At 47.9% G+C, this 26,357-nt stretch overlaps 1 protein-coding gene across 2 annotated transcripts in view; it reads left to right on the forward strand.

Moving 5' to 3' along the window:
* Positions 1-11,090: 11,090 nt before the first annotated feature.
* LOC135205421 (large ribosomal subunit protein bL9m-like) overlaps positions 11,091-26,357 on the forward strand; it is a 66,223-nt gene continuing 50,956 nt past the window's right edge. Inside the window, exon 1 of one of the 2 annotated variants that reach the window (XM_064235976.1) lies at positions 11,091-11,245. The gene's annotated coding sequence lies outside the window, so the exon portion shown is untranslated. Of the gene's footprint in view, positions 11,296-26,357 lie in introns of both variants that reach the window. The other variant, XM_064235986.1, reaches the window with a different exon arrangement.

The raw sequence follows: 26,357 nt of genomic DNA on the forward strand, positions 1-26,357 counted from the left end.
TCTCACCCTCTCACCACAGGACCCAGGGCACCCACCATCTGCTCCATTTTTCCCCACAGGTATGCCTCCCTCCTACAAGAGTTGCCAGACATCTTCTGACCCAAGCTTTGCCAGGTGGCAGAGGCAGCACCCAAGCATGGTGTATACCATTACATCGACACCAATGGGCCCCCGATGCACACCAAGTTCCGCCGCCTCCCACTGAAGCTCCTTCAGGAAGCCAAGAACATGTTCACAGAAATGGAGCAGACAGGCATCTGCAGGAAGGCCGTGAGCCTGTGAGCGTCCCCCCTTCACATGGTGAAAAAAACAGATGGTACATGGAGGCCCTGCGGCAACTACCGCTGCCTGAACTTCATTACCAAGCCCAACAGTTACCCCTGCCAAAGATGCAGGACCTTACTGGGCCTCTCCACGAAGCAAAGATCTTCTCTAAAATCGACCTCTTAAAGTACTACTTACAGGTTCCCGTCCATCCCGATGACATCCCGAAGACGGTGATCATTGCACCCTTCAGGTCCTTCATGTTCGCCTTCTCCCCCTTCAGCCTGTGGAATGCCAGAGCCACCTTTCAGCATCCTTGGTGACCTACCCTTCTGTGTTTGCTATGTGGACATCCTCATATTTTCCAGATCGCCGGGGGAGCACCTAAACCATGTCTGGGCTGTCCTCAAGCGGCTGCAGGAGTACAGGCTTGTCATCCGTTTTGACAAGCGCACCTTCGGTGCGGAGAAGGTGAATTCCCTTGGCCACGAGATCACCCCAGCAGGAGTACATCCTACAGCATCAAAGGTGGCTGCAGTGGAGAAGTTCCCAATGCCGACAACAGTCAAGGTACTCCAAGTGTTCATCGGGATGGTGAATTACTACAAAAGATTCACCCTGGACATCACCTGCACCATGTGCCCTTTGACTGAGGTCCTGAAGGGCAAGCCAAAGAAGCTGATGTGGGGAGAAGACCAACAGCATGCCTTCAACTGCACAGTCGTCCCTTAGCAGAGCCACAGCCTTGACTCAACATGACCCTGACATGCCCCTGAAACTCATCAATGATGCCAGCAACACTACATGCAACGCCGTCCTGGAACAGCTGGTCAAAGGGGTCCCCACACCGCTAGCCTTCTTTAGCAGGAAGCTGAAACCCTCTTAGACCCACCACAGCACCTTTGACCGCGAGCTCCTCGCTGTTTAACAGGCCGTCCACCACTTCAAGTACCTCCTGGAAGGCATCCCATTCACCATAAGGATGGGCCGCTGGTCCACACCTTCGTTGAGGTGGGCGACGCTTAGTCCGCAAGACAGTATCTTCACCTCGCAGCCGTCTCCAAATTTGGGTGCTCCATCGAATATGTCCCCAGCTGAAGGAACCCCGTAGCCAATGCCCTCTTGCGGATTGATATAAACTCCCTGCACCTCGATGTGGACTACGAGGACCTAGAGTGTGAGCAAGCCTCTGACCCCGAAGTATCAGCCTACCGGACCGCCAACACCGTCCTCTGATGGGAGGACATTCCCTTCAGCCCTTCCAAGACAATGCTCCTCTGCGACACCAGCACCGGCCGCCCACGGCCCCTGATGCCTGCCTCCTGGAGGAAGCAGGTATTCAACGTGATGTCATCGGGGCCCTTCCCCCATCCGATGGTGCCAGATACCTCCTGACAGTAATCAACCAGTCCACCAGGTGGCCAAAAACCACCCCAATGTCAGGAGCCACTGCAGACGCCTGCACCGAAGCCCTCCTATCCAGCTGGATCAGCCGCTTTGGAGTGCCAGACGACATCACTACAGACCAGGGAACCGCCTTCACCTCAGAACTCTGGACCTCCCTGGCACACCTGATGGGGACCAAGCACCCTACAACTATGGCCTACAACCCCACAGCCAATGGCATGGTGGAAAGGACCCACCGCTCCCTCAAAGCATCCCTGATGGCACGCTGCACAGGCCCCGACTGAAAGGCACAGCTACCGTGGGTCCTCCTTGGCCTCCACACTGCCCCAAGAGCCAACGGAGACCCATCACTGGCAGAGAAGGCTTACGGCGAGACCCTGACAGTGCCAGGTGAATTCTTCCCTGCAGACAGCGACGACCCCGACATTCCACTAGCAAGACTCCGGGCAGTCGCCCAGAAATTCATTCTCTGCCGAGAGACCTACACCGACAGGAGGAAGCAGTTCCGACCGAGGGCCCTGGACTCCTGCAAGTACGTCTTCATACGGGTTGACACCACTCACCCACCCCTAATGAGACCCTACCAGAAGGTGCTCCTCGTCTCGATCAGCGGCCTCAAGGACTGGGTCTCGATAGACAGACTGAAGCCCACCGTTGTTCCCGACAAAGACGACTCCACATAGGGCTCTCGCAGGACACCACCTCGGGGCACAGCCTTGCTGGAATCCCACAATACCCCCAGACGTCGCCGGGGCCGCCCAAGGAAAGCAGTCGAATCCCCAGACCCAGCTCCAGGGGCGGCATCCTGCTTCCCGACTCACCGGACAATGAAGACCTGGAAGACATCTCCCAACAGATGGAATCTCGAACCTGTGGACTCCTCCAGCCCCCACAAGATTCCGCTGACCATCAGCCAACGATTATTTCTTAGTCATTGTCTTGGGGTGGGAGTATTTGTAAGGACAGCATTTCACAAAATGTCCATCCTTCCTCTGTACATACTTTTTATACCATATACTAAAATGTAGAGCATTTCATGGCCTATCCACCGATATATATATCATGTAAAAATGTACTCTCTGCACGAAGATATATGTATATTTTCAGCTGCAAAGAAACACAATCGCAGCAAGGGCTCCATTCCTTTTTGTATGTGCAAGCGTGACAGACACTACGTTTCCAACTGCACTGCTGCCTCTTATACAGCCTTTTCTGTTCAATAAAATTAGTTAGAGCTTTCTCCTTGTCTGATTCCAGTCCTCACACATTTGTTGTTTTCGTTACTCACGTAGCCACATCACCAACCAATTGACATTCTTATTCTTGCTAAATAGCCTGATGTTGTGGAAGGTTTGTCGTTAAAAGGGGGATTGTACCTTTTTCGCGACACAGACTGTTGCTGTATCTTATCTTCGTCAAATATTCCCCCCCAATCCCATTCACTGCACTATGGCTTCTCGGGGCACCTGTAAAATATTCAGCATTCAACAAATAAAGTCTTTCCACAGTTTTTACCTTGTGTTGTAATAATGGTCTGCTGTATGCTGTATAATGAATGGTTTTTCACCAGTTATCTTCTTATATTCCCCTCTCATGGGTCTCGAAGTCCGCGCATACAAACGCACTAACTCCTTCTAGAAGGTTCTTTTGCACACACCCCGAAGTTCAAATGCACGAACCGAGCGTTCCCATTCCTTCGTTACATAACGATAAGGCGAGAATCATCACTAGGTCCACCCGCTAGGTCAGATTTGCGCACATGCCTTCACGTCTCCACGATTCGATAAGTTTTACTATGTGGGCACCTGCTGGACATCCACCCAACTATTTGCTGATCCACAATTTGACGTCTTGAAGCTTTTTCCACAACACATGGCTGCTAGATGAAAATTCCAATTGAGTTTGTTGCTCTCTCTCTATTAAAAATTCCTAACAATCCTGTAAGTGTGGGTAACACAGCTCGGCCACCATCACAAGTATGCCTCCTGGCACATACTAGGCCGTCACTATTTCACAGTAGGTACCACATAATTTATTCTGCCATGTGAGTCAAGGCGATCTCCTACACTGGTTTCTTACTACCCCGTCCAAGTTTAAAGGCCCTGGCAATGCACATTGTGACCATAATTATCGCCAATGTGATAGCGATCATTGGGGATGTGTAGTGTTCTGGAAGGAAAAATTTGTCCTCTTCGTCGTCCTCTAGTGAGGAAACCTTAACAACCTCCTGTGTAGCTGGGACCTTTACTACTCCGAGAGTCCCTTGGAAGTGCTTCCTGCATCGCCACATAGAAGTATTGTAGATCCTCCTATTTAGCCCCAGAAATCATTCTGAGACGACTCCACACTAGCCATACAGATTTTCGATCCTTGTAGCAGTAGCGAGTCAGTAACCTGGTTGCCCAGTGAAGACCATAAATCTGGTGCAGTAGATCCTTAGGTGTTTCCTCTGTCACCCCTTGGGAATTCTCTTAAGTCATTGTGTTAGTGTATATATATATATATATATATATATATATATATATTATATATATATATATATATATTATGTATATATATATATATATATATATATATGCTTAAAAAATCACAGTAGATGCAAGTGACTTCATCAAATAAGCGAATACCACAGGAAAATGATAGGCAGAAATCTAAGCACTTTCGTCTTACTAAGACATTGTCAAGGGAACATATGAATTCGTTCCTTGACAATGTCTTAGTAAAGATGAAAGCGCTTGGATTTCTGCCTTTCATTTTCCTGTGGTAATGCTTATATATATATATATATATATATATATATATATATATATATATATATATATATATATATATATATATATATATATATATATATAAAGAATAACAGCCCTGCATCCACTGTAACATTAATACTTCGATTGTAAAGCAAGGTTGACTTTCCTTTGCAGAAAACTTTCATAAGATAATCATTGAATTCCTTTCCTTTCCGTTGCCTCTTGTCATCTATCCATCCTTCTCTAGTCCTTCATCCTATTCCTTCCTGACACTTCTGACCTCCAAATCATTTTCCTCCAAGTTTTCTACATGACCAAACCATCCCAAAGCATTTTTGTATCCTACCATCATTTGTTATAATTACTCGAAGGTGTTATTATGAGTCCACCAAGTCCATTCTTCCACCATCCACACTGCACTCATTGCTCCAACTTCCTGGATTCCATTCACACTCATCTTGCTCTTACTTACTTTCAATTTTTAGTTTTCTGTAAAAGAAAACTATTCGTCTGTCCGTCCGCATTTTTTCTGTCCGCCCTCAGATCTTAAAAACTACAGACGCTAGACGGCTGCAAATTGGTATGTTGATCATCCATCCTCCAAATTGCAGCCCTCTGGGCTCTGGCCTCAGTATTGTTTTTTTATTTTATCGAAGGTTAATGTTAGCCATAATCGATTCTGGCAACACTGTAGGACAGGCCACCACAGGGCCGTGGCTGAAAGTTTCCTTGGTCGCAGCTCATACAGCATTACACCGTGACCACTGAAAGATGGATCTGTTTTCGGTGGCCTTCATTATGCGTTGTTTCACTCACTTGTTTGGTTTTGTGTTCAGCCCTCCACAGTGATGATTCCATCTCTGGAATCATCCCTGTACGTTTTCTAAATAAGTTGCTTCTTATTCATAATTGTCTTGTAATGTTTTGTCATCAGTATCGTAGCTCCTGCAGAATAGTGAAGCCTTTAGTTATTTTTTAAAGTTGCTTTCTTCTTGTATGATCTTCACTTTAAGTGGTATTTTGGTGCGCAATGTTCAAATGCTCTCTCACCTGACTTACAATTTGTTCTAGGTTCAAATAGCCTGTATGCTTCACTTGCTTGTCTGATGACAAAATTCATTTCAGGTCTAGAGAAACTTGAGCGGTTTCTTAAAGATGTTGGTTCGCCATATTTTAATGCTTTAAAGAATGTAAGGAGTATTTTGTATTATATTCTTGCTTTTACTTGGTGCCAATGTAGCTCGATTAGTGCCCGAATTATTCTGTTACGGTAACGTAATCCTTTTATTAATCTGGCGGCTCTATTTTGTACTCTTTGCTATTTTCTTAGCAGGTAGTTAGGAAGACTATAGTACATAACGTTGCAGTAGTCAAGCCTCGAAAGTATTTGGTTACAAATTATTGCTGTTTTCAGAGTATCTTCGTTTAAATATTGTCTAATAAATGCAATGTTTCTAATATTATAGTCACAGGTTTTTACGACATGCAATATATGATTTTTCATCGATATTTGATAATCAATAGATACTCCTAAGTTCCTCACTGCTGTTACAATGTTTATGGATGACGAGCAGATAGTTATTCTTTTGAAGTGTTCATATTTTAGTAGTGCACTATCAGATCCAAACAGCTTACACTCAGTTTTGTCTTCGTTGACTTTTAGTTCCTTCGTCGACATCCACTTTTTTATCTCGTTCATTATTGCATCAATTTTATTAAAAGCATCTTCTACCGTTCCGAGAGGAAAATAGAACTGAGTATCGTCAGCATACAGTTTATAATTAACCTTGTGCTAGTTTAGGATTCTAGATAATTCAATTGTGTACTAAATGCCAAATAGCAGTGGACCCAGGACGCTGCCTTGGGGCACTCCTCTATTTAGGCCTTTCTTTTCTTATTTCACATTTGATATAACCACTGTAACCTTCCTGTTTTCTGAGTAGCTTTTGTACCATTTGACCTCATCATCTTCCATGGCTACTGATCTCAGGTCTTCAAGCATCAGATTATGGTCAACTGTGTCAAACGCTGCACTAAGGTCGAGCATAACCAGGATACCACCCTTTCCACTTGCCATAATTTTGATCATATCATTAGTAATTACGCACAATGTAGTTTCTAGGTGTTTTTTTCTGTAAGCTGACTGATAATCGGGTATAATGGTGAGTTGTTTCAAGTGTTTCCACGTTTGTTCGTGAACTACCGTTTCTATAAGTTTTGATAAGTACGATAGGTTCGACAATGGCCTATAGAAGGAAAGATTTTCGTTATCGCCTTTTCCTTTGTAAGCCGGCTTTATACAGGCAAGCTTTCCACTATTTGAGAAGGATGCCTGTGCTAAACTCATTTGGACAATATTAAAATGTAGCTCCCGCAACTGATTAAAGAGTTTTTTTGCCTCTTTTAAGTCGCTTATGGGAAACGGGTCATTTTCACAGTAGTTTTTTTTTTCTCGTCGTTTTTTCGAAGTCATTTATGTTCAGTTCTTGAAACTTACTGAATTTGCTACTTCTCATTATGATCACTGGGAGATCAGAATGGTCCACCTTTTCCAAACTATGGCGGATTCTTTTAATTTTTTCTTCAAAGTAGTTCACAAAGTTATCAGCCAGGTTCTTGGGGTCACTGGTTACATCTTTCTTGAGTCTATTCCCGCTAAATTATCGTGGATTTTTTAATGGTTTTTCTCTTCACAAAATATTTTATTGTGATCAATATTCTTGGTTTTCATAATCAAGTCGTTGTACTGATTTCTAGTTGCTTTATACAATGAACAATTTTCATTTCTTGATTTTTTTCGATCTTTTCCATAGCTCTTCCATTTTTCTTTTCTTTTCTTAGCGCCACATAATTCAGTTAAACCATTTGGTATTTTCTTTAACTATTATTGCCTTGTCACTTCTGGACATTTATTGTTGTTGCTTGATGCTAATATAATTTTGCTGTAGTCTGTAAAGCAATTGACGCGTGCCTGGTCACCTGCCAAAATATGTATATTCTCAAATCACACTTGCACTCCTGGCTTGTTTCTCTTATTTGCTTTATGCTCTCAACAATAAATTTATCACCTTTAAAATTGGTTCTGTTTCTGTAAGTAATAGTTTTTTTTCATTGCATAGCCTTTCCATATATGTATACTTGCAGGTGGTGCTAGTACATTCATTTGATGTGTGATTTTCACCGTATTTAGGGCAAACTTGGTTATTTCTACAATTTGCTGCACTATGACCAAATTCTTGACATTTATAGCATTGATAGGGCCAAGTTCTATAGACCTTGGATAGGCCATATAACAGTCGTACACACTGCGACGGCTATACAGCGTATACAACTTGTCACCTCTATCATTTTGTGGGGTGCATTATGCTCATATTTGTCATCTTTGGCTTTCATTTCCTTAACAATTTTCAGGTCGTCGTCTTCAGAAACGAGAGTACTTATCCATGGATTTTTCTTTATAATGTTATTGACAATGTCATCTTTGTCCTCCGGAATATATACTACTTTTATTTTGGATTTATTTAAGCTTGTACTTGTCATTTACTGATATATTATCGATTCCCGGAATCTCAGTTTTTGCCTTTTCTAAGCTTTTCCTGTTTTGGAATCTCACACATAAGTGTCCGTCTTTTGTTGTTTTAACCTGTTCAACTGGCGCCGTTATTTTACTCATAATTTGATCCTTTTAATTTGCTGCTGTGTTCTCTTCGCCAGTAGATTTGATCAAAAATAATTTTTTTGTCCAGAGTAATTCTGCAAAGTTTTGTTCATATTTTTCATAATTTTTACATCTTAATCAACATTGTCAATTTTGCATTGAATTGCAGCTATGTTGGTAATGACGTTACACGTTCTTCGAGCCGATTCCTGAATCAGCTCTATTAATACCACTGTGTTGCATTTAATTTCTCGAAGTTCATCTTCAATAAGTTTTTTGTGCGTTCTTTTTTTCAGGCCGCTTGCAATTGTTACAGATGTACAATATGTTGTCACTCGAAAGTTAGTTTGTGTATTTACTCTCAATTCTTAAACAATGGAGGCATATGCCACATATTTCACTGCAAGTTCCTTCATCCACAACTTCATCGGAACAATAACCGCAGTTCGCTCTCAATTTGGGTTGACTCATCTTCATCAAGTGTTTTCAGTATTGTTCCATCTTTATGTGCTTTTCTGATAATTTATTGATAGAGTTTATATGTTACTGCAACTATTCCCTCTCCTGTTTTAATTTCTACGTCTCGTTTCTCTTTTTCCTTTCTCTTTTTTCGAATTCACTTTAAACATTGCGCTAGGTTTGCACTTTCCACAGAGCACTTCTCAGACACGTCCTACTCTCACGACAACTATTTTGTACAGAAAACTCGATTGCGCCGAAGAAACTTCGGCGCAATTTATACTTGTTTTCTTTTGCAAACGCTTTCTAACCCTCTACTAGTAGTTTCCTTAGTTTCCCTTTATCGTCCATAATCAGTGCTATAAATCTGCAAACATCAGCCCCCCTGCATTCTGTTCACGAGTCATTTTCTTATTCCACAACTTAAACCATACAACCATAGACCTTGCATTGATTGACTAAGAAGAGATAAATATAAGTAAAAGTAGCAAGGTAATGATAGGGAAGCTGCACTGGAATAGACTAACGACGCCTACATTTATGAAAGATATGAAAATGAAAAGATAAAGTTAACTAAATAAAGTAGATAACCAAGTATATAAAAAAAATATTGAAAACACAAAGGTATACTGCACGATGTGCGCTATGATCTAAAAGAGGGCTTCAACCAATTGATAAAGGTATATGAAAAGCAAACTACTGCATCTGAAGCATAGTAGGGAAGACCGGGGCTAGTTGGCACACTTTTTACAATTTTGGTTATTGCGAATATAAAACAAACATTTTTTGCAATATCCTTACCATCATTGAAGAAATTAACATTCCTCTTTATCATATAGCAAAATAATTGTTGTTTGCTTTCAAAATAAGGTATCAATAAGCTTTAGGAAAAAATAACTTTTTCGTACCAACTTGCCTCGTATACGGGGTAAGTTGGCACATTGATAATTAAAAGAAAATTACTACATTGCATGTGAATCAAATAGCAAAAATACCTCCTCAATTTCCAAATTACAAAATATAAGGCATTAATATTACTTAAGATCATCATCTAGTTTTAATTGTGGCAGGTGTCAAATAAACCTTCATCAGTAGTTTTCATGCTCCTACATGTTACATACCCTTCACTGGACCCTTCCTGGCTTACCAAACAAAAGCTGTCTTCAGCTGAGCTTTCTTCTGAATCAACAGGAGCAGTTCTTAAACTCTGTATCACGTTGATGACTGATCTGAAGCCCATGTGTCTTTTCGGACATCTCTCGATCTGTTACATAAGCACCCGTAAAATCAAAATCTTGAAATAGTCTGTATTCAAAGGTGAAATTCCAGCAACCCTAAACCCACTGAAAACATCAGAATAAGTAACAGCTAGAGGTAAAGCCGAGGAAACATTACCAGGAATGTCACAGATGGGCATACTTGATCCTGGATTACAAGTCTTCCACGAATCACATGCCCTGTTAACACATTTCTTCAGAGGTCTGTATAAATAAACACTAACATCCAGGGACTGCAACTTATTTGGAGGAATTGATAGGGCACTAATCTCATTATTCTTCCAAAAATCCAGAAACAAAACGTAAATTATATAAATAAATAGGCTTCCTATTGTTATCAAATAACGTGAGGCAAGTCTGCACATGTGCCAACTTGTCCCTCTTGTTTTGAGCCAACTTGCCCCATCTCTACCATTTCGTACAAACACTTACCAGTCCATACCAAGAAGCCTTGAATTATTAATTTTAATGGTATAGAATCTTTAAACCATAAGGAAAACTATGCTATAACTGAAAAATAATATTCTATGAATGCATAGATGTTACAGCAAATAACAGAAAGAAAAAAAAATTACTAACTACCATCAAAATCAAAATTCGAGCTCCTACATTCTATCTCTATAGAATTTTGCTGGTAACTGAGGAACCACGTGGCACGGTGGCAATTACACAGTATATGTATTAGAGTCATCTATTGGTAAACTTTAAAGTTATTTTGAGGGTGCCAACTTACCCCTGTAGCCAACTAGCCCCGGTCTCCCCTACTCGTGACAGTAATAAGAATAGTCGCTAAGAATCAGGCAAATTTTAGAGAGTTTATAATAGAATTAAACCTAAATTTAAGAGAGCTGGAAAAAATTAATGGGAACAAATGAATGACATCAGGCAGTGTTGGAAGACAAACGTGTGTCAAGGAGAAGTATGTGATTGAGTGTCATTAGAAAATCTAAAGAGCATAAAAGAAGAAATCTGCTATGACATACGAACGACGACAGTATTGATACACAGAGCTTGATTAAACACATTTGAGGTAAATGGCAGGAAATGACGAATAGATTAACAAACCAAATGTTTACTATGTAAATAAGAAAATGTAAATTAAGAACACTTCCTGCCTTGTAACAAAATCAGTATCATGCAGTAGTCACTGCGGGAAAGTAAAGACAATTGACAGTTAATATTTTACACAACATATCTCTCACTAAAGATGAAATTGCAACCATGAAAGAATTCATTAGAAGCACGTGGTACGTACCAAAGAAAAATTAATCTTAATCAAGCACAAACTATGGCCAAACTACGACGAGCCGTTAAAGAGTAAATCATTTCTACTACTACTACTGCTGCTTCCGTTCGCAGACTACCATTCAGCCGATTTATGAGGAATCTACCCGTGTCTTGTTAATGCTACACGCTATCGTTGAAAGGTAACATATGTATACATGTTGCTAATGAACGTTTTAATATTTCACCATAGGTAAAGTAAAATAGATTTGCTAAATTCTTTAGATGAGATACCTATAGCTACCTAGTAGGTATAGGCTAGGTAGGCTGCTTTTGTGTAGTCTAGCAAACCTACCGGCAAATGGGCTAAAATTAGGCCAAGTATCTTACCACCGATGGGAACAATTTTCATATTTATTTGTTATTGGACATCTCGTGACGGAATTTTATTCCAGAATAGTTATACTAGGGTAGATCATCACAGCAAGCCACGCAGGCCAGCTACCATCAATGCAAGCCACCCTCCGAAAAAGTACATTATAACGCGTCCTGACACCCGAGATGGGCATCAGTCGCGACTTCTTGTTGGTGAGAAACGGAGCTAAAGACCTCTACTCTCCTTTCGAAGTAAGTATTTTCTCCCCAAAGTTAGAAATTAAGGCCAAATTTTAAGTTTATTTAAACAGATTTAAACAGAGGGTACTGAAAACGGTCTCAAACGTAGTGCAAATCTCACCAAAACGCGTTCAACATTTTTACTTACAACTCGAGGTATTTTAGAGATTGACGCCATCTCGATTGTTTACGGAGTAGCTTGTTGTCAATTAAACTAACCATTTCCTGTGATAAATCCGCACACCACTTGTACCCACAGACGCTGGAGCACTTTTTATCACAACAATCGAAACACGATTTCTCATCAACAACAAGCCAGGCGTAAACAGCTGTTGGGGTTAGAAGATGACGAGAAGCGTGCTCTTGGCTATTTTTAAATAAGTAGTAAAACATCAATATTTTACATATTTATGATGATTAATTTGAAAATATTCGTTATTGAAAAAGTAACTCGACTCTGACTCAAATTTAAGTAATTATTTTTCTGAATTAGAACGTTCTTTTAAGTTCTGTATTATGACGTCACGACATCTTGACTTTCGTACCTATTGTAAATAATTGCTATACTCAACTGTCATTGCAGAACAGTTTACCAGTTATTCGTGCAGATTGTTATCAGCTATACATGTAATTGTTATAATCGTAATGCGCATATATATCTTTATATTTAGTTTTTGGATATATGAAGATGTTTTACTGCTGGATTATCGCCGTAGTGTGACGCAATCGTTTTCGGTCCATGGGCCTCTGTCTGTTTTCGCACCATAAGAAATTATGGGGCCGAATTTGCAATGACCAGAAAGTCGTTAAAAGAGGAAAGTTAGCATTGAGGGGCATATGTTTTGACTGAGAAAAATACAAATTTATTCAATAGCTAGCTTGTAAAAAATACTTGGTTATAAAAACTTGATTGACAACTAAGCAGCATGTCTACTATGGGTTTTTTCAGAGACAGTGCAAGCACGTTTTTGGGCAATACCTATTTCTGTAACGAACACTCGTAACAGAACGAGATTTTGCTATTTAGTGCATTACCCCCACCCAGTGCCGTAATTTATAAGGGTATCTTGAATCACTAATCGTAAAGAATAACGACACTTGTCCTTGTACCAAGAGACAAAAACTCCATTATGCAGAATGGATACGAACACGCGTATAAAGCTCCACCTACCCTCTCCCCCCCCCCCCCCCCTCCCCCCCCCCCCCCCCCCCCCCCCCCCCCCCCCCCCCCACCGCCATCCCGTTTTCTTCTTCGTTTCCTCCGTTCCTTTCCTTTTTTTTTTTTTTTTTTCTCTCTCTCTCTCTCTCTCTCTCTCTCTTCTCTCTCTCTCTCTCTCTCTTCTCTGTTGCCATTTCGGTATGTGTTGACTCTCCAAACTGGGTATAAGACTACACACAAAACGTTGAAATTGGTGAAATTAGGCTATGTATTGGAAGTATATATACATAAATATTAAAGCAATTTTATCATTATTGCATTACTATGACAACTAGAATTCATGGAAACAGTTTATAATAATGGAACGGCGTATGTGTGAAGCCTCCACTAATGTGGCAACGATGATTTTGCCATTCTTAGCATGCAAACATTAAAGCATGCAAACATTAAAGGTTACATTTATTTCTGGCATACGATTATTAAAGAAATTCAAAATACTAATAAAGACTGAAATCAATGAAAAGTGCTAGCAAAAACAAAAAAGCAAAAAAAAAAAAAAAAACGTAGTCGTTCCTCTATGCACTTTTCCGTATTCGTTCCTCTATGGTTTTCGGCAGCCAGATGTACGAAAACGTTAGAAACATTTGATTTTATCTACTTTAGAAATATCTGTAATTTTTCGGGGTAATTTGGTTGCAAAAAAGGGATAATATACATGAATTAAATCAAAATTTTTAAATAACAAAGTATTTGTTCCGATACGTAATACAAACCATCGGTTTCTTTAACAATAGGAAGTAGCTAGCGGCAGCTGGAACGGTCGTAAGCTTCGAACAAGGGGAGAAACGGTAGTTAACTGCTTGACAGTCGCGCGCCGCGCGACTGGGAGGTAAACAAATCACTTTTGCTTTCGGCCGCGGGTGTGAAGGACGTGTTCGTCATCGCTCTCTGCCCGCTTCATCGTCGTATGCTTTGTTTATATTGTGTTTTCTACTAATGGTTTGTTTGACTTGAAAATGAAACTGTAAGTACACTGTTTTCATTTTCATTACTTAATTATGAACCCTTGAAATTATGTCTCGGTGCCGAGGGCCGGGCGCGCTCGCGCCGAGTCATGTATTTGGGCGAAAGGGTGTAATTGAAAAATGTAAGTACTTTTTTCATATATTTTTGCCCTGTGCGTTCGTTACCGAGAGTGTGATTGCGCTCGGCACGAACTTTTAATTTTGTATAATAGAATGCAATGAAAGTGGATTCGCAATTGCATAGCAATATTCTTTTCATTTTCATTTATGATTGCATGAATTTAATCTGGATCAATTTTCGTTCTTACCCGGGAATTGATCCTTACGATTTTTTATGTGAAATGAATCGCAAGTGCAGTATTCTGTTTCATTTTCATATATATTTTATGATAGCATCATATTATTGGATCAAGTTTCCGTTCTTACCCGGGAATTGACTTTTCTCCTTTAAGTTCTATGAAGTGAATCGCAAGGGCAGTATTCTGTTTCATTTTCATGTTACTTTTCACTGCTGTGCGGGGGTGGGGGAAGCGAAGGTCTGCCAGGAAGTTGGTAGCCGATTCTTCGTCCTTCCTTCCTGCCCCCGCTCAGCTTCTTCATTGTATTTTGTATGTGCGGGCTTCCTTGCGTTTCGGGGTGGGGCATGTCTTCCCCCCGTGCGTGGAGGGAACCCCTCTTACTAATCTATCTATGTTACCGCAGGTGCTACATCCGTGGGAGACGACCTTGGATGTAGATGTAGATCCTCACGAGGTTTGTACTCGTTGTCGGGGGCGAGAGTGCTCCCGCAACGAGCCCTGTGTAACGTGTATGCATTCGTCAGAGGCGCATTGGGTGCTGTACGAGGACACAAGAAGTCATCGGAAGTCCAGTGACTCCTTTGGTAACGGACGTCCAGATTGTACTCGGGGTCTTCCGTCCGCTCTGGGTCGTTCGCTCCCCCCAGGCGCGAGGAAGCCCCTCTAATTAACCCGACTGTTGCTTCCGCAGGTTTGCCATCAGCGAGGACGACCTGGGACAGGTGTGGGAGTCGCTGGGACTGCAGGGGTTGATTCAGCGGTTGGCGGGGTCGGCAGTGGTCACTCATGATACGGTAACCACTACAACAACCACAATCTCGACACCAGCATATGAGATGTCACCGCACCTGGTGTACACACCACATGTCATGTCGGTAACACCCACGGCTGCCAATCCAGAACCAATTCCTGCCGTGCCAATCAGGACGGTGCCACTCCGCCACCTGGGTTCTTTGTATTGCCGACCCCGGACTGCCGCTGCCCAAAGAGTACCCCCCTGGACCTGCCGCCAGTGCCGAGGATGACGGTAGCTGCCGACAGGACGCCTGTCTCTCCTGTGGTACCTGCCGTGCCTGCCGTACCTGTTGCTGTCCCAGCCGCTCATTCCCTTTCAGATCAGGTGCCTGCTGCTCATTCACTTTCAGATGTTCCTGTTGTTCCTGCTGTTGGTGATGCTGTCACAGTCTCAGGTCTTTCCGGACAGGTGCAGTCGGGCCCTGTTGCTTCGGCAACTGCCCCGGCTCCCTCCTGGATGGAAGACCTGACGTCTGTCCTGCGGAGCCTGGCGAAGAAGAAGAGGAAGAGGAAGAAGGTGTCGTCGTCGTCTTCTTCGTCGTCCGCTGCTCTCTCCTTCCCCTTCGACTTCTAAGGCCAAACAGCCGAAGAAGAAAAGAAGGTTGCCTCCTTCCCCCCTAAGAAGACTCCTTCGGGATCTTCTAAGGGCCCGGCTCGCTCAGGCGAGCTGGGGAGCTCTTCTGCTGGTCCTCCTGTTCCTTCGGGAACGGGGCCCGTCGCTTCTTCTGCAAAGAAGAAGTCGACGGGGACCAGAGGGCACCAGCCTCGGCTGGTGCGTCCTCACCTGGTGCTAGCGGGTCTGCCGCTAAACCAGGTTCCGTCTCGGCCGCTTCTCGTTCGCGAGAAGCACCGAGTGGACGCTCTTCCAAGAAGACCGTCCAGCCAAAGTTTTGACGCCGAGCTCGCTCGCCGTCAAGACAGCGGCGCGGAGCAGAAGACTGGCGAGAGTCGTGCACACGAGACTCTCGCCAGGCCAGTGGACGCTCTCGCAGCGATCAACTGGCTGCTCGGGCTAACGTGACGGTCGCTGATCAGCCACGGGTTGAGGCGAGGAAGGAGTCCCCGCGGCCGCCGTACCTAGCCACGGCTGGTACCAGCGACTCGACGCGCCGAGAGACGCTGGCCGGTCTCGACGCGACACAGAGCCTAGCAGGTCACCCGTCCGCCGCTCCCGATGGGACCGGGCGGAGACGGTGACCAGCGGCAGCTCGCCTGACGCTAGAGATCGGTCTCGACGTTCTCAGCCGAGCCAATCGCCCCAGGCGAGCGGTAAGGCTAGGCCTGCTGCTCGACCGTCACCGCGGGTTGACGATCAGCAGCAGCCCTCACGCACGCTGGTCCTGCCAGCGAGCGAGGGGGGAGCGTCAGGTCTGCCTCTCCCATAACGGGTTGAGGCGAGGAAGGGGGTCCCCGCGGCCGTCGGTACCAGCCACGGCTGGTACCAGCGGCTCGACGCGACCGAGAGGACGCTCGCCGGTCTCAACCGTGACAGCGAGCCTAGCAGGTCACCTGACGCCGCTCCCATCGGGACCGGGTGGAGACGGTAAACCAGCAACAGCTCGCCTGACGCTAGAGATCAGCGTCGACCTTCTCAGCCAAGCCTCTCGCCTCAGGCAAGCGGCAAGGCTAGGCATGCTGCTCGATCGCCACCGCGGGTTGACGATCAGCAGCAGCCCTCCAAGCACGCTGGTCCTGGCCAGCGAGCTAGGGGGAGCGTCAGGTCTGCCTCTCCTGTACCTTCAACCTCCTCGGCTACGCCGGGAGGAGCGAGGTACCTATGAGTGATCGCGAGAGGGTGCGCCGCTCGCGACCCCGCTATGACGCCGTATGGACCAGGCACGGTTCTAGGACCGACCAGGACATACGCGCAATTAGCTGGAGGCGACCGTCAGGGGTCTGCCGCTCTTCCTCCTTCTGAAGGAGGGAGTATCTAGGGATCTGTTCTTGTTGGAGGGACTGGACGGTCCTACTCCGCAAGACGCGGTTACTCCCGAGATACAGAGGAATTTGCAGAAGTCATTAAGGCTGATTCGTCAGCATAATGACCCTGCGGAAGGATTGCCGCTCCCACCAGCAGAGCCCACGTCTCTGCTCGAGTCGTTTTGGGGCCCGAGAGGGAACCCAAACCGACGGTGGGTTCTGCCGCGATCGGAGCTTTGCCGATTCTGTCTCGAACCAGTGTCTCGTCTCCGGACAAGAAGGCTCTCTCAGTTCTGGCCGGTCGATCAAGCTACTTCCCCACCTCCTCTACTGCGACAGCGGCGTTTTCTTTCTACGTGTCTTCGGACACCGTATTTAAATACTCCTTCGGTCCTCCTGAGAGGTTTCGACCTCGACGAGGACTGGAATGAGGTCGGAGGACGGTATCGGCTCTCTCCTGTCAGGTGTCGATCAGCCCCACCCAGACGACGTTCACAGTGGCGGCAGACCCTTACCTACTGTGAGAGTTCGTACCCTCCGCGGGAAAACGTTTTCTCCTGACGATACGTTTTCCCAGACTCTGAGAGGCCATCGCCGCAAGGCGATGGCTGCTCCTACTCTTCTCCAACTGCTAGTTCCACTGGGAGGCGAGCGAGTATCCAATTCCTTCCCCATTCCCTCTCTCCTTACGGCTACGAGGGAAAGGGGAAGGATCCTACAGAGATTTCTTTGTAGGATCCCACGTTCGGGACTGCGCTACCGGGGGGACCTTCGGGTCCTACCTGACGTAAGCCCGGTCGTTGAGGAGGAATCCTGCTCCATTCTCGATTTCTACGGGAATCGAGAGGACCACCAGCCGATATCGTTTGACGAATTCGGTGGGGGTTTCGCAGACTGCTTAGAATTCTACGGAATTTCTAGCGCATTCAGAGTGTTCGAGTTTTTTACGATCTTCAAACACTTACGCGAGACCACGGTCCAAAGTGAGCGAGACGAGAATCCCCGATATGTTACACGATAATCGGGAACCTCGCCTATGCTCGAATTCCTGGAATTTCTAGCATTGTGAAGAAGACTGCTGCTGAAAGAAACTATCTCACAGTAGGCGACCAACCTGGAATAGAGGAGATCGGACGGGAATATCCAGTTTGGCTTGAACTATCGTCTTAGTATTCTGTTCACCATTGAAGCTTTCCTTCGAGGAAGACTTCTCCTTCACTCTCTTTGATAGAGAACGAAGGTGGTCGATCTCCAATCCTTATTTTGTTTTCTTGAAGGAAAGAATTTAGGATGGAGATCGTTGTTCAGAATCCTACAAATATACTACGTATATTAACCTCGCGACCTGATTCTGCTAAGCAGTTGACTTGTCCGAGGGGTAGGCGCATATCCTAGTTATTCTACGGATTGCGACTTAGACGAGAAGTATTCTAATTGAACTGCAACTCGGGGTTGCCTGCAACCTCCCAGGAGTTTTCAGTTTCAATTTTATATACTTATGGTTTGTTCCGATACGTAATACAAACCATCGGTCCTTTAACAATAGGAAGTAGCTAGCGGCAGCTGGAACGGTCGTAAGCTTCGAACAAGGGGAGAACGGTAGTTAACTGCTTGTCCGATCGTCGCGCGCCGCGCGACTGGGAGGTAAACAAATCACTTTTGCTTTCGGCCGTGTGTGGGAAGGACGTGTTCGCCATCGCTCTGCCCGCTTGTCGTTTGCTTCAATTCTTGAGTATTTGGTTTCTATTTCTGTGTATCAGGAGTGATAGTAAGTACTTTTTTCTCTATTTCAATGATTACAATGAGTGAATCAGAGGAAATTGAAATTTTCACCGCGCCCTCCAGTCGCCCGTCGCCGTAGAGTGTGTCCGGGCTGGAGGGACGTAAATGTGGGGGGTTCAGGTCCTTTGTGGAGGTGGACCCCCACGAGGTTTTTGTACTCGTTGTCGAGGGCGAGAGTGCTCTCGTAACGAGCCATGTATGGTTTGTATGAATTGGTCCGAGGCGCAGTGGGTGCTGTACGAGGGCAGGAAGAGACTTAGGCCGGCCAAGAAGTCATCGGAAAGTCCAGTGACTCCTTTGGTGACGGACACTTCGTCCTCTTTCCTGCCTCCCGGCCAGCCCCCACGGTTTGCGCCTTCCCTGCGGGGGGGGGTAGCGGAGTCCTTTTCCTCTCTCGATCCGTCGAGTGTGGAGGAGGGCGCCCGCTACCCGGACGTACAGTTGTATTCGGGGTCTTCTGTCCGCTCTGGGGGGGGAATTTCGCCCCCCAGGCGCGGGGAAGCCCCTCCTATTAACCCGACTCTTGCTTCCGCAGGTGTGCCAGCAGCGAAGGACGACTTGGGACAGGTGTGGGAGTCGCTGGGACTGCAGGGAGTGCCCAGCATCCAGGGGTTGATACAGCGGTTGGCGGGGTCGGCCGTGGTCACTCATGGTGCGGTGACCACCACGACGACCACATTAACTACCCCTGCGTATGAGATGCCACCACATCTTGTATATACGCCTCACATGTCGGTGACACCCACGGTGGCAGTACAAAAGCCAATTGCCGCCGTTCCAAAGAGGACGATGCCACCACCACCTGGATTTTTTCCTTTGCCGACCCCGGACTTCCGCTGCCCCAAGAGTACCCCCTGGACCTGCGCCAGTGCCACGGATGTCGGTGACTGTCGACAGGACGCCTGGCTCTCCCTTAGTACTGCCGTGCCTGCCGTCGCTCCAGCGACTCTTTCCATTTCAGGTACACATTCAATTTCAGATGTTCCTGCTGTTCCTGCTGTTCCCGGACACCTGTTCCTGCCGTTCCCGCTGCTGGTGTTGCTGTAACAGTCTCAGGTCCTTCCGGACAGGTGCAGTCGGGCCCTGTTGCTTCGGCAACTGCCCCGGCTCCCTCCTGGATGGAAGACCTGACGTCTGTCCTGCGGAGCCTGGCGAAGAAGAAGAGGAAGAGGAAGAAGGTGTCGTCATCGTCTTCATCGTCTTCTTCGTCGTCTGCTGCCTCTCCTTCCCCTTCGACTTCTAAAGGCCAAAACAGCCGAAGAAGAAGAAGGTTGCCTCCTCCCCCCCTAAGAAGACTCCTTCGGGATCTTCTAAGGGCCCCGGCTCGCTCAGGCGAGCTGGGGAGCTCTTCTGCTGGTCCTCCTGTTCCTTCGGGTGCGGGGCCCGTCGCTTCTTCTGCAAAGAAGAAGTCGACGGGGACCAGAGGTGCATCAGCTTCGGCTGGTGCGTCCTCACCTGGTACTAGTGGTTCTGCCGCTAAGCCAGGTTCCGTCTCGGCTGCTTCTCGTTCGCGAGAAGCACCGAGTGGACGCTCTTCTAAAGAGGACCGTCCAGCCAAAGTTTCGACGACCGAGCTCGCTCGCCGTCAAGACAGCGGCACGGAGCAGAAGACTGGCGAGAGTCGTGCACACGACTCTCGCCAGGCCACTGGACGCTCTCGCAGCGACCAGCCGGCTGCTCGGGCTGACGTGACGGTCACTGACCGGCCACGGGTTGAGGCGAGGAAGGAGTCCCCACGGCCGCCGGTACCAGCCACGGCTAGTACCAGCGGTTTGACGCGCCGAGAGGACGCTGGCCGGTCTCGACGCGAAAGGGAGCCTAGCAGGTCACCCGTCCGCCGCTCCCGATGGGACCGGGCGGAGACGGTGACCAGCGGCAGCTCGCCTGACGCTAGAGAGCGGTCTCGACGTTCTCAGCCGAGCCAATCGCCCCGCAGGCGAGCGGCGACGCTAGGCCGCTGCTAGACCGTCACGCGGGTTGACGATCGGCAAACAGCCCTCTACGCACGCTGGTCCTGCCAGCGAGCGCGGGGGGAGCGTCAGGTCTGCCTCTCCTGTACCTTCAACCTCCTCGGGCTATACCGGGAGGCGAGCGAGTACCAAGGAGCGATCACGAGAGGTGCGCCGCTCGTGACCCAGCTATGACGCCGTACGGCTCAGGCACGGTCTTAGGACCGACCAGGACGTACGCGCAAGTAGTTGGAGGCGACCGTCAGGGGTCTGTCGCTGTTCCTCCTTCTGAAGGAGGAGTATCGAGGGATATGCTCTTGTTGGAGGGACTGGACGTTCCTACTCCACAGGACGCTGTGACGAGATACAGAGGAAACTTCGCGGAAGTCATTAAGCTGATGCGTCTGCATAATGGCCTCGCGGAAGGATCGCCGCTACCACCATCAGAGCCCACGTCCCGGCTCGAGTCATTTTGGGGTCCCAAGAGGGAGCCAAAATGATGATGGGGTTGCCACGATCAGAGCTTGCGGACTCAGTCCTGGATCAGGTGGAGAATCTCGTCTCAGGACCGGGAGGACTCGCTAAAATCCGGACGGTCCTCTAAGCTGCTTCCTCCTCCTCTACAGCGGCAGAGGGCGTTTCTCACGTGCCATCAGGAAGACCCGATACTGCCGAAACAGGTTAAACCCGAGTTAGCGAGGCTGACTCCAGGTGTGTCCCTGCAGCAGCTCCTGTCGGAGAACCTATGGTTCTCGCAGCAGGAGGCACTTGCCCTGGAAGCTACCGCTATGGCAGCATTCCAGGCAGTTTCCTGGTTGGATTTGTGGTCCCTCACAATATCCAAGGTGGCGGCCGGCTCCGGGAGTTCTGCTCTCGAAGACGACGCTTCCTTCAGGAGACTGTGCCAGTCTGGAGGAAGAGCAATCTCTTACCTCGCCCATCAGACTGCTAACCTGTGGGCCAACTTGGTTCTTCGGCGTAGGGATGCAGTCCTTACCCGAGTGACCAAGGGGGCTGGGCGTGAGGCGGCACTCGGGCTAAGAAATGGACCTCTTAGGAGTTCCCCAGCTCTCTTTCCTGGAGAGATGGTGGACGCTGCGGTGGAACGGCGGCGCACTGACGAGAGTGACCGCTTAGTCCACCAGGCAGTCTCGAAGGTTTCTGGGCAACCTCGAGTAACTGCGGCCAAACCAAGAGCTTGGCTAGCGCTTCCACGGCGGCGAAGACGGTTTTTGCACCGTCCAAACCCCGGGTGAAGACTCCAGTTGTTTCGACTTCTGCGAGAGGAGGCCGCAATCAGCCCTCCTCCCAACCCTCCTTTCCCCGAGGAGGTGCTGGAAAGAAGTCGAAACGAGGAGGGAAACGCTAGGGACGGCGTTCCCCCTCACCTGCTGCCGGAAGTGGGGGGGTGCCTGGCGAGCCATTGGGCGACTTGGCAGCGCTACGGCGCCGAGAACTGGAGTAGTAGCTGTCCTTCGGGAGGGATATCTACTACCCTTCGAGTCTCGCCCCCCCTCATCTCCAAACCGGTCCATCTACAGACCTATGTCCGGGGATCAGCAAAGGACAACGCTCTTCGACAGGAGATCAAGACCATGCTGGCGAAACGAGCTGTAGAAATCGTGGAGGACCAGTCACCAGGCTTTTACAGCCGCCTCTTCCTAGTGGAGAAGGCATCGGGGCTGGCGCCCGGTGATAGACCTCTCTCCCCTGAACCGCTTCGTTCGCACGACGCGGTTCACGATGGAGTCGGCACGCTCAGTGCTCGACTCGATCAGGGGGAACGATTTCATGCTTTCGGTGGACCTGAAGGACGCGTATTTTCAAATACCCATCCATCAGTCCTCCAGAAAGTACCTCCGCTTCATCTTCGACGGGACGGTGTACCAATTCAGGCACTTTTGTTTCGGTCTCTCAACCGCCCCACGGTGTTCACGCGAGTGTTCACTCTGGTGTCGGCTTGGGCCCATTCGAACGGGATACGTCTTCTGAGGTATCTCGACGATTGGCTGGTCCTGGCGAGCTCGCTCGCAGTTGCTACAGGACAGAGATCGACTCCTCAAGTTTTGGTCGCGATCTGGGGATCGTGATAAACTACGAGAAGTCCGATCTCGAACCCAAGCAGAAGATGAAGTACCTGGGTATGCTGATAGATACGGTAGCAGGGCAAGTCTTTCCCGCAGACTTGCGTATCAGCAAATTCAGGGAGGCAGCCGGCCGGTTCCTGTCGCGGCAGGAACAGGCAGCACAGCAATGGCAAGTCGTGATCGGCCATCTGTCGTCACTCGAGAAGTTAGTCCCTCACGGGCGTCTTCACCTGCGGTCTCTCCAGTGGAGGCTAAGGGAGAGTTGGTCTCAGCCAAGGATCCTCCTTACTTTCCTGTGGCTATCACGGACAAGGTGAGGCAGGACCTAGCCTGGTGGCTCGACGACAAGAACCTCTTAAGAGGAGTGCCCATACGCACTCCCCCCCCGGAGATGCTTCTGTTCTCAGACGCATCGACCGAGGGATGGGGCGCACACCTGGAGGAGTTGCTGACTGCAGGTGTGTGGGACCATCACGAGAAGCACCTTCACATCAATGTCCTGGAACTCAAGGCGTGGCGTTCAACGCTCTCCAAGAGTTTCGGGACCGCTTGGTGGGACACTCAGTGGTGTTGATGTGCGACAACACCACAGTAGTGGCATATGTCAACAAGCAGGGGGGGCTAGTGTCTCTTCCGCTCCATCGTTGACGGTGCAGGTGCACGAGTGGGCCACGGCTCACTCGATAGAGCTGTCAGCACGCTACATTCCAGGCAAGAGGAATGTAGTAGCAGACAAGCTCAGCCGTCGGGATCAGGTGATAGGGACCGAATGGTCTCTACACCAAGACGTGGCGGAAAGGCTCTTCAACCTGTGGGGGCGACCGGTCGTAGACCTGTTCGCCACCCGGCACAACAGGAAGATACAGGTGTTCTTCTCGGCCGTGCCGGACCCCATGGGCAGCTGCAGAGGACCTCTCCAACACCCCTGGGACAACCTCTTCGCTTACGCCTTTCCTCCCTTCTGTCTGATTCGGAAAGTGATCAGTCGAGCGCTGGTCACTCCCAATCTCAGAATGATCCTGGTGGCTCCCAAACGGCCGCAAGCCGTTTGGTATCCGGACCTGCTGGCTCTTCTTGCAGACGCACCGAGAGAGCTACCCAACTGGCACAACCTTCTAGCCCAGCCACACGTAGAACGGTACCCAGCGCGCAGTCCAGTCCCTTCAACTTCACGGCTGGCTGTTATCCACCATCTCTTGCGAACGAGAGGCTTTTCTCGTAGCGCAGCAACAGAGATGGCTGGACACGTCAGACAGTCCTCTGCAGCTGTATACCAGGGGAAGTTGGGCCGTCTTCTGTGTTGGTGTCGTAGACAGTTTTGTCTCCTCTCAAGAGCCACTCTTCAGCAGGTAGCGGATTTCCTCGTGTTTCTTCGCCGAGAGAAGCTCCTCTCAGTACCCACAGTCAAGGGATATAGAGCCGCTCTGGCTCTCGTCCTAAAACTGAGGGGACTGGACATCACGAATTCGTTCGAGATATCCTTGCTATGAGGAGCTTCGAAAGGTCTTGCCCACCCAGGGAACTCAGCCCCCTGCGTGGGACGTGACTCTCGTCCTTAGAGCTGACTCGAACACCGTTCGAGCCACTCCGAGAGTCGTCAGACAGGGATCTGACCCTCAAGACCCTCTTCTTGCTGGCCCTGGCATCGGCGAAGAGAGTAGGGGAACTACATGGCCTTTCTTTTGATGTGAAACATACCAGAGGCTGGGGATCTGTGACGCTCGATTTCGTCCCGAACTTCGTAGCTAAGACTCAGAATCCGTCGATCCCTGACGACAGGTTCGAGTCTTTCACGATCCCCTCCCTGCTGGACTTTACAGATAACGATGCGGATGAGATGCTGCTTTGTCCTGTGAGGGCGCTACGGCGCTATCTGAAGAGAACTCGACATCTCAGGCCTGAGTGTCGACGCCTCTTCGTTAGCACTGGGGTCACCAAGAAAGAAGTCTCCAGAACACGCTTTCTTTCTGGCTACGTGAGGTGATCAGGAGAGCGTACGAAGCTGATGGTAGCGACGACATCCGTACGCTCCGTCCGAGCCCACGAAGTCAGAGGTATCGGACCCCTCCTTAGCGTTCCGTAAGAACTTCTCCGTGGCGCAGGTCCTGAAGGCAGGTGTCCTGGGCCAACCAGACCACCTTCACGTCCTTCTAACCTTCGGGATATTGCCCACAAGTCCTTGGATACTTTTTCCTTGGGACCTGTGGTGGCTGCTCAACACGTTGTGTAAGCTTACCCAGCACCCGAGCAGGCAGAACAGCATCGATTCCTGGTATGACTGGGAGAATGAATGTGTGAATGAGAGAGTGACTGGCTTCTCTTCACCATCTTTTTCTACCTCTACCTGTGGGCAGAGGGATACGGTCGTTACCTTGCTGGAAAGGAGTCCGATGCAGGTAAGCTATTCAACAGAGCTCCATCCTATCTCTTTAACTAGAGATAGGAGTAAATATCACCACTTTCTCCAACAAGGGGGAGAAAGTGTTTGATGCCAACATGAGACAAACCCATTACTTTACATTTGCTCATGTAAGGAAAAAGTTCTTACAATGCTGGTACGAAGAGATACGCTTGCCTCTCTCTTAGTACTCGGCCCAGAGGTCTGACCATTGATCCTGCGGTGCACACCCGATCAATCGGACAGAGGCTTGGATCCCTCCCCTCGCTCTTACGACCAGGGAGGCATTCCAGGGATGGACGAACACCAGTCTGTTCATCAAAAGACTCAGATTCCACCCACCAAGAAGTGAGTCTTCCTATTGTTAAAGGACCGATGGTTTGTATTACGTATCGGAACAAATGACAATTTGTCGAAAATTGCATTTTTCCTAACTATACAAACCTGAGGTCCTTTAACATAAAGTCCCTCCTCATGCCACCCCTCACTCTGCGTATTTTGCATGGGCCAAAAGCAAAAGTGATTTGTTTACCTCCCAGTCGCGCGGCGCGCGACGATCGGACAAGCAGTTAAACTACCGTTCTCCCCTTGTTCGAGCTTACGACCGTTCCAGCTGCCGCTAGCTACTTCCTATTGTTAAAGGACCTCAGGTTTGTATAGTTAGAAAAATGCAATTTCGACAAATTGTCATTTTGTCACGACAACACCATTTCAACTTTTATATTTTACCGAAATTCGTTTCGCCTAAATATAATTGCCCGAGCATATCTTTTATGCTCGGTAGTTCTAGCCGAACGCATTCCTTCGTGGAATAATGGATTACCTGGCAACTCAGGATGACGAGTCAGCAGGCTCAACCACTGCGTATTGAACTGCCTGGTAGCAGCTCAGTATCAGCTGGGCCTCCGAGATTCACGGTCATGTATGTCTCTCTCTCCCCTGCTGGATTGACTACCGAACCGTATCTCTGCCTAAACAATCATGGACTTAGGTCTCTGATTAACGGGGATTCTCGCAATAATGAAGGACCATCTACTGCGGTGACGCTAGATTCCATCGCCTTCGACATTGCGAGAATTTTCAACAGAGATATCTCTTGGACTCTTTCATCTTTCTGTTTACCGCACGGTAACAGAAGTCTGTACAAGTCTCCCGCTGCATCGCACTGCGATAATGCGAATGATTTTGCAGACATCTGAGTTTTGTCTTCAAAATATCTCGTATTCGTAGGTGTACAATTGTTCATTGTTCAACCCGAATTACAGGATGTGTCAGAAGACATCGCC

The sequence above is a fragment of the Macrobrachium nipponense genome, chromosome 11, assembly GCF_015104395.2.
Source record: "Macrobrachium nipponense isolate FS-2020 chromosome 11, ASM1510439v2, whole genome shotgun sequence".
NCBI lineage: Eukaryota > Metazoa > Arthropoda > Malacostraca > Decapoda > Palaemonidae > Macrobrachium > Macrobrachium nipponense.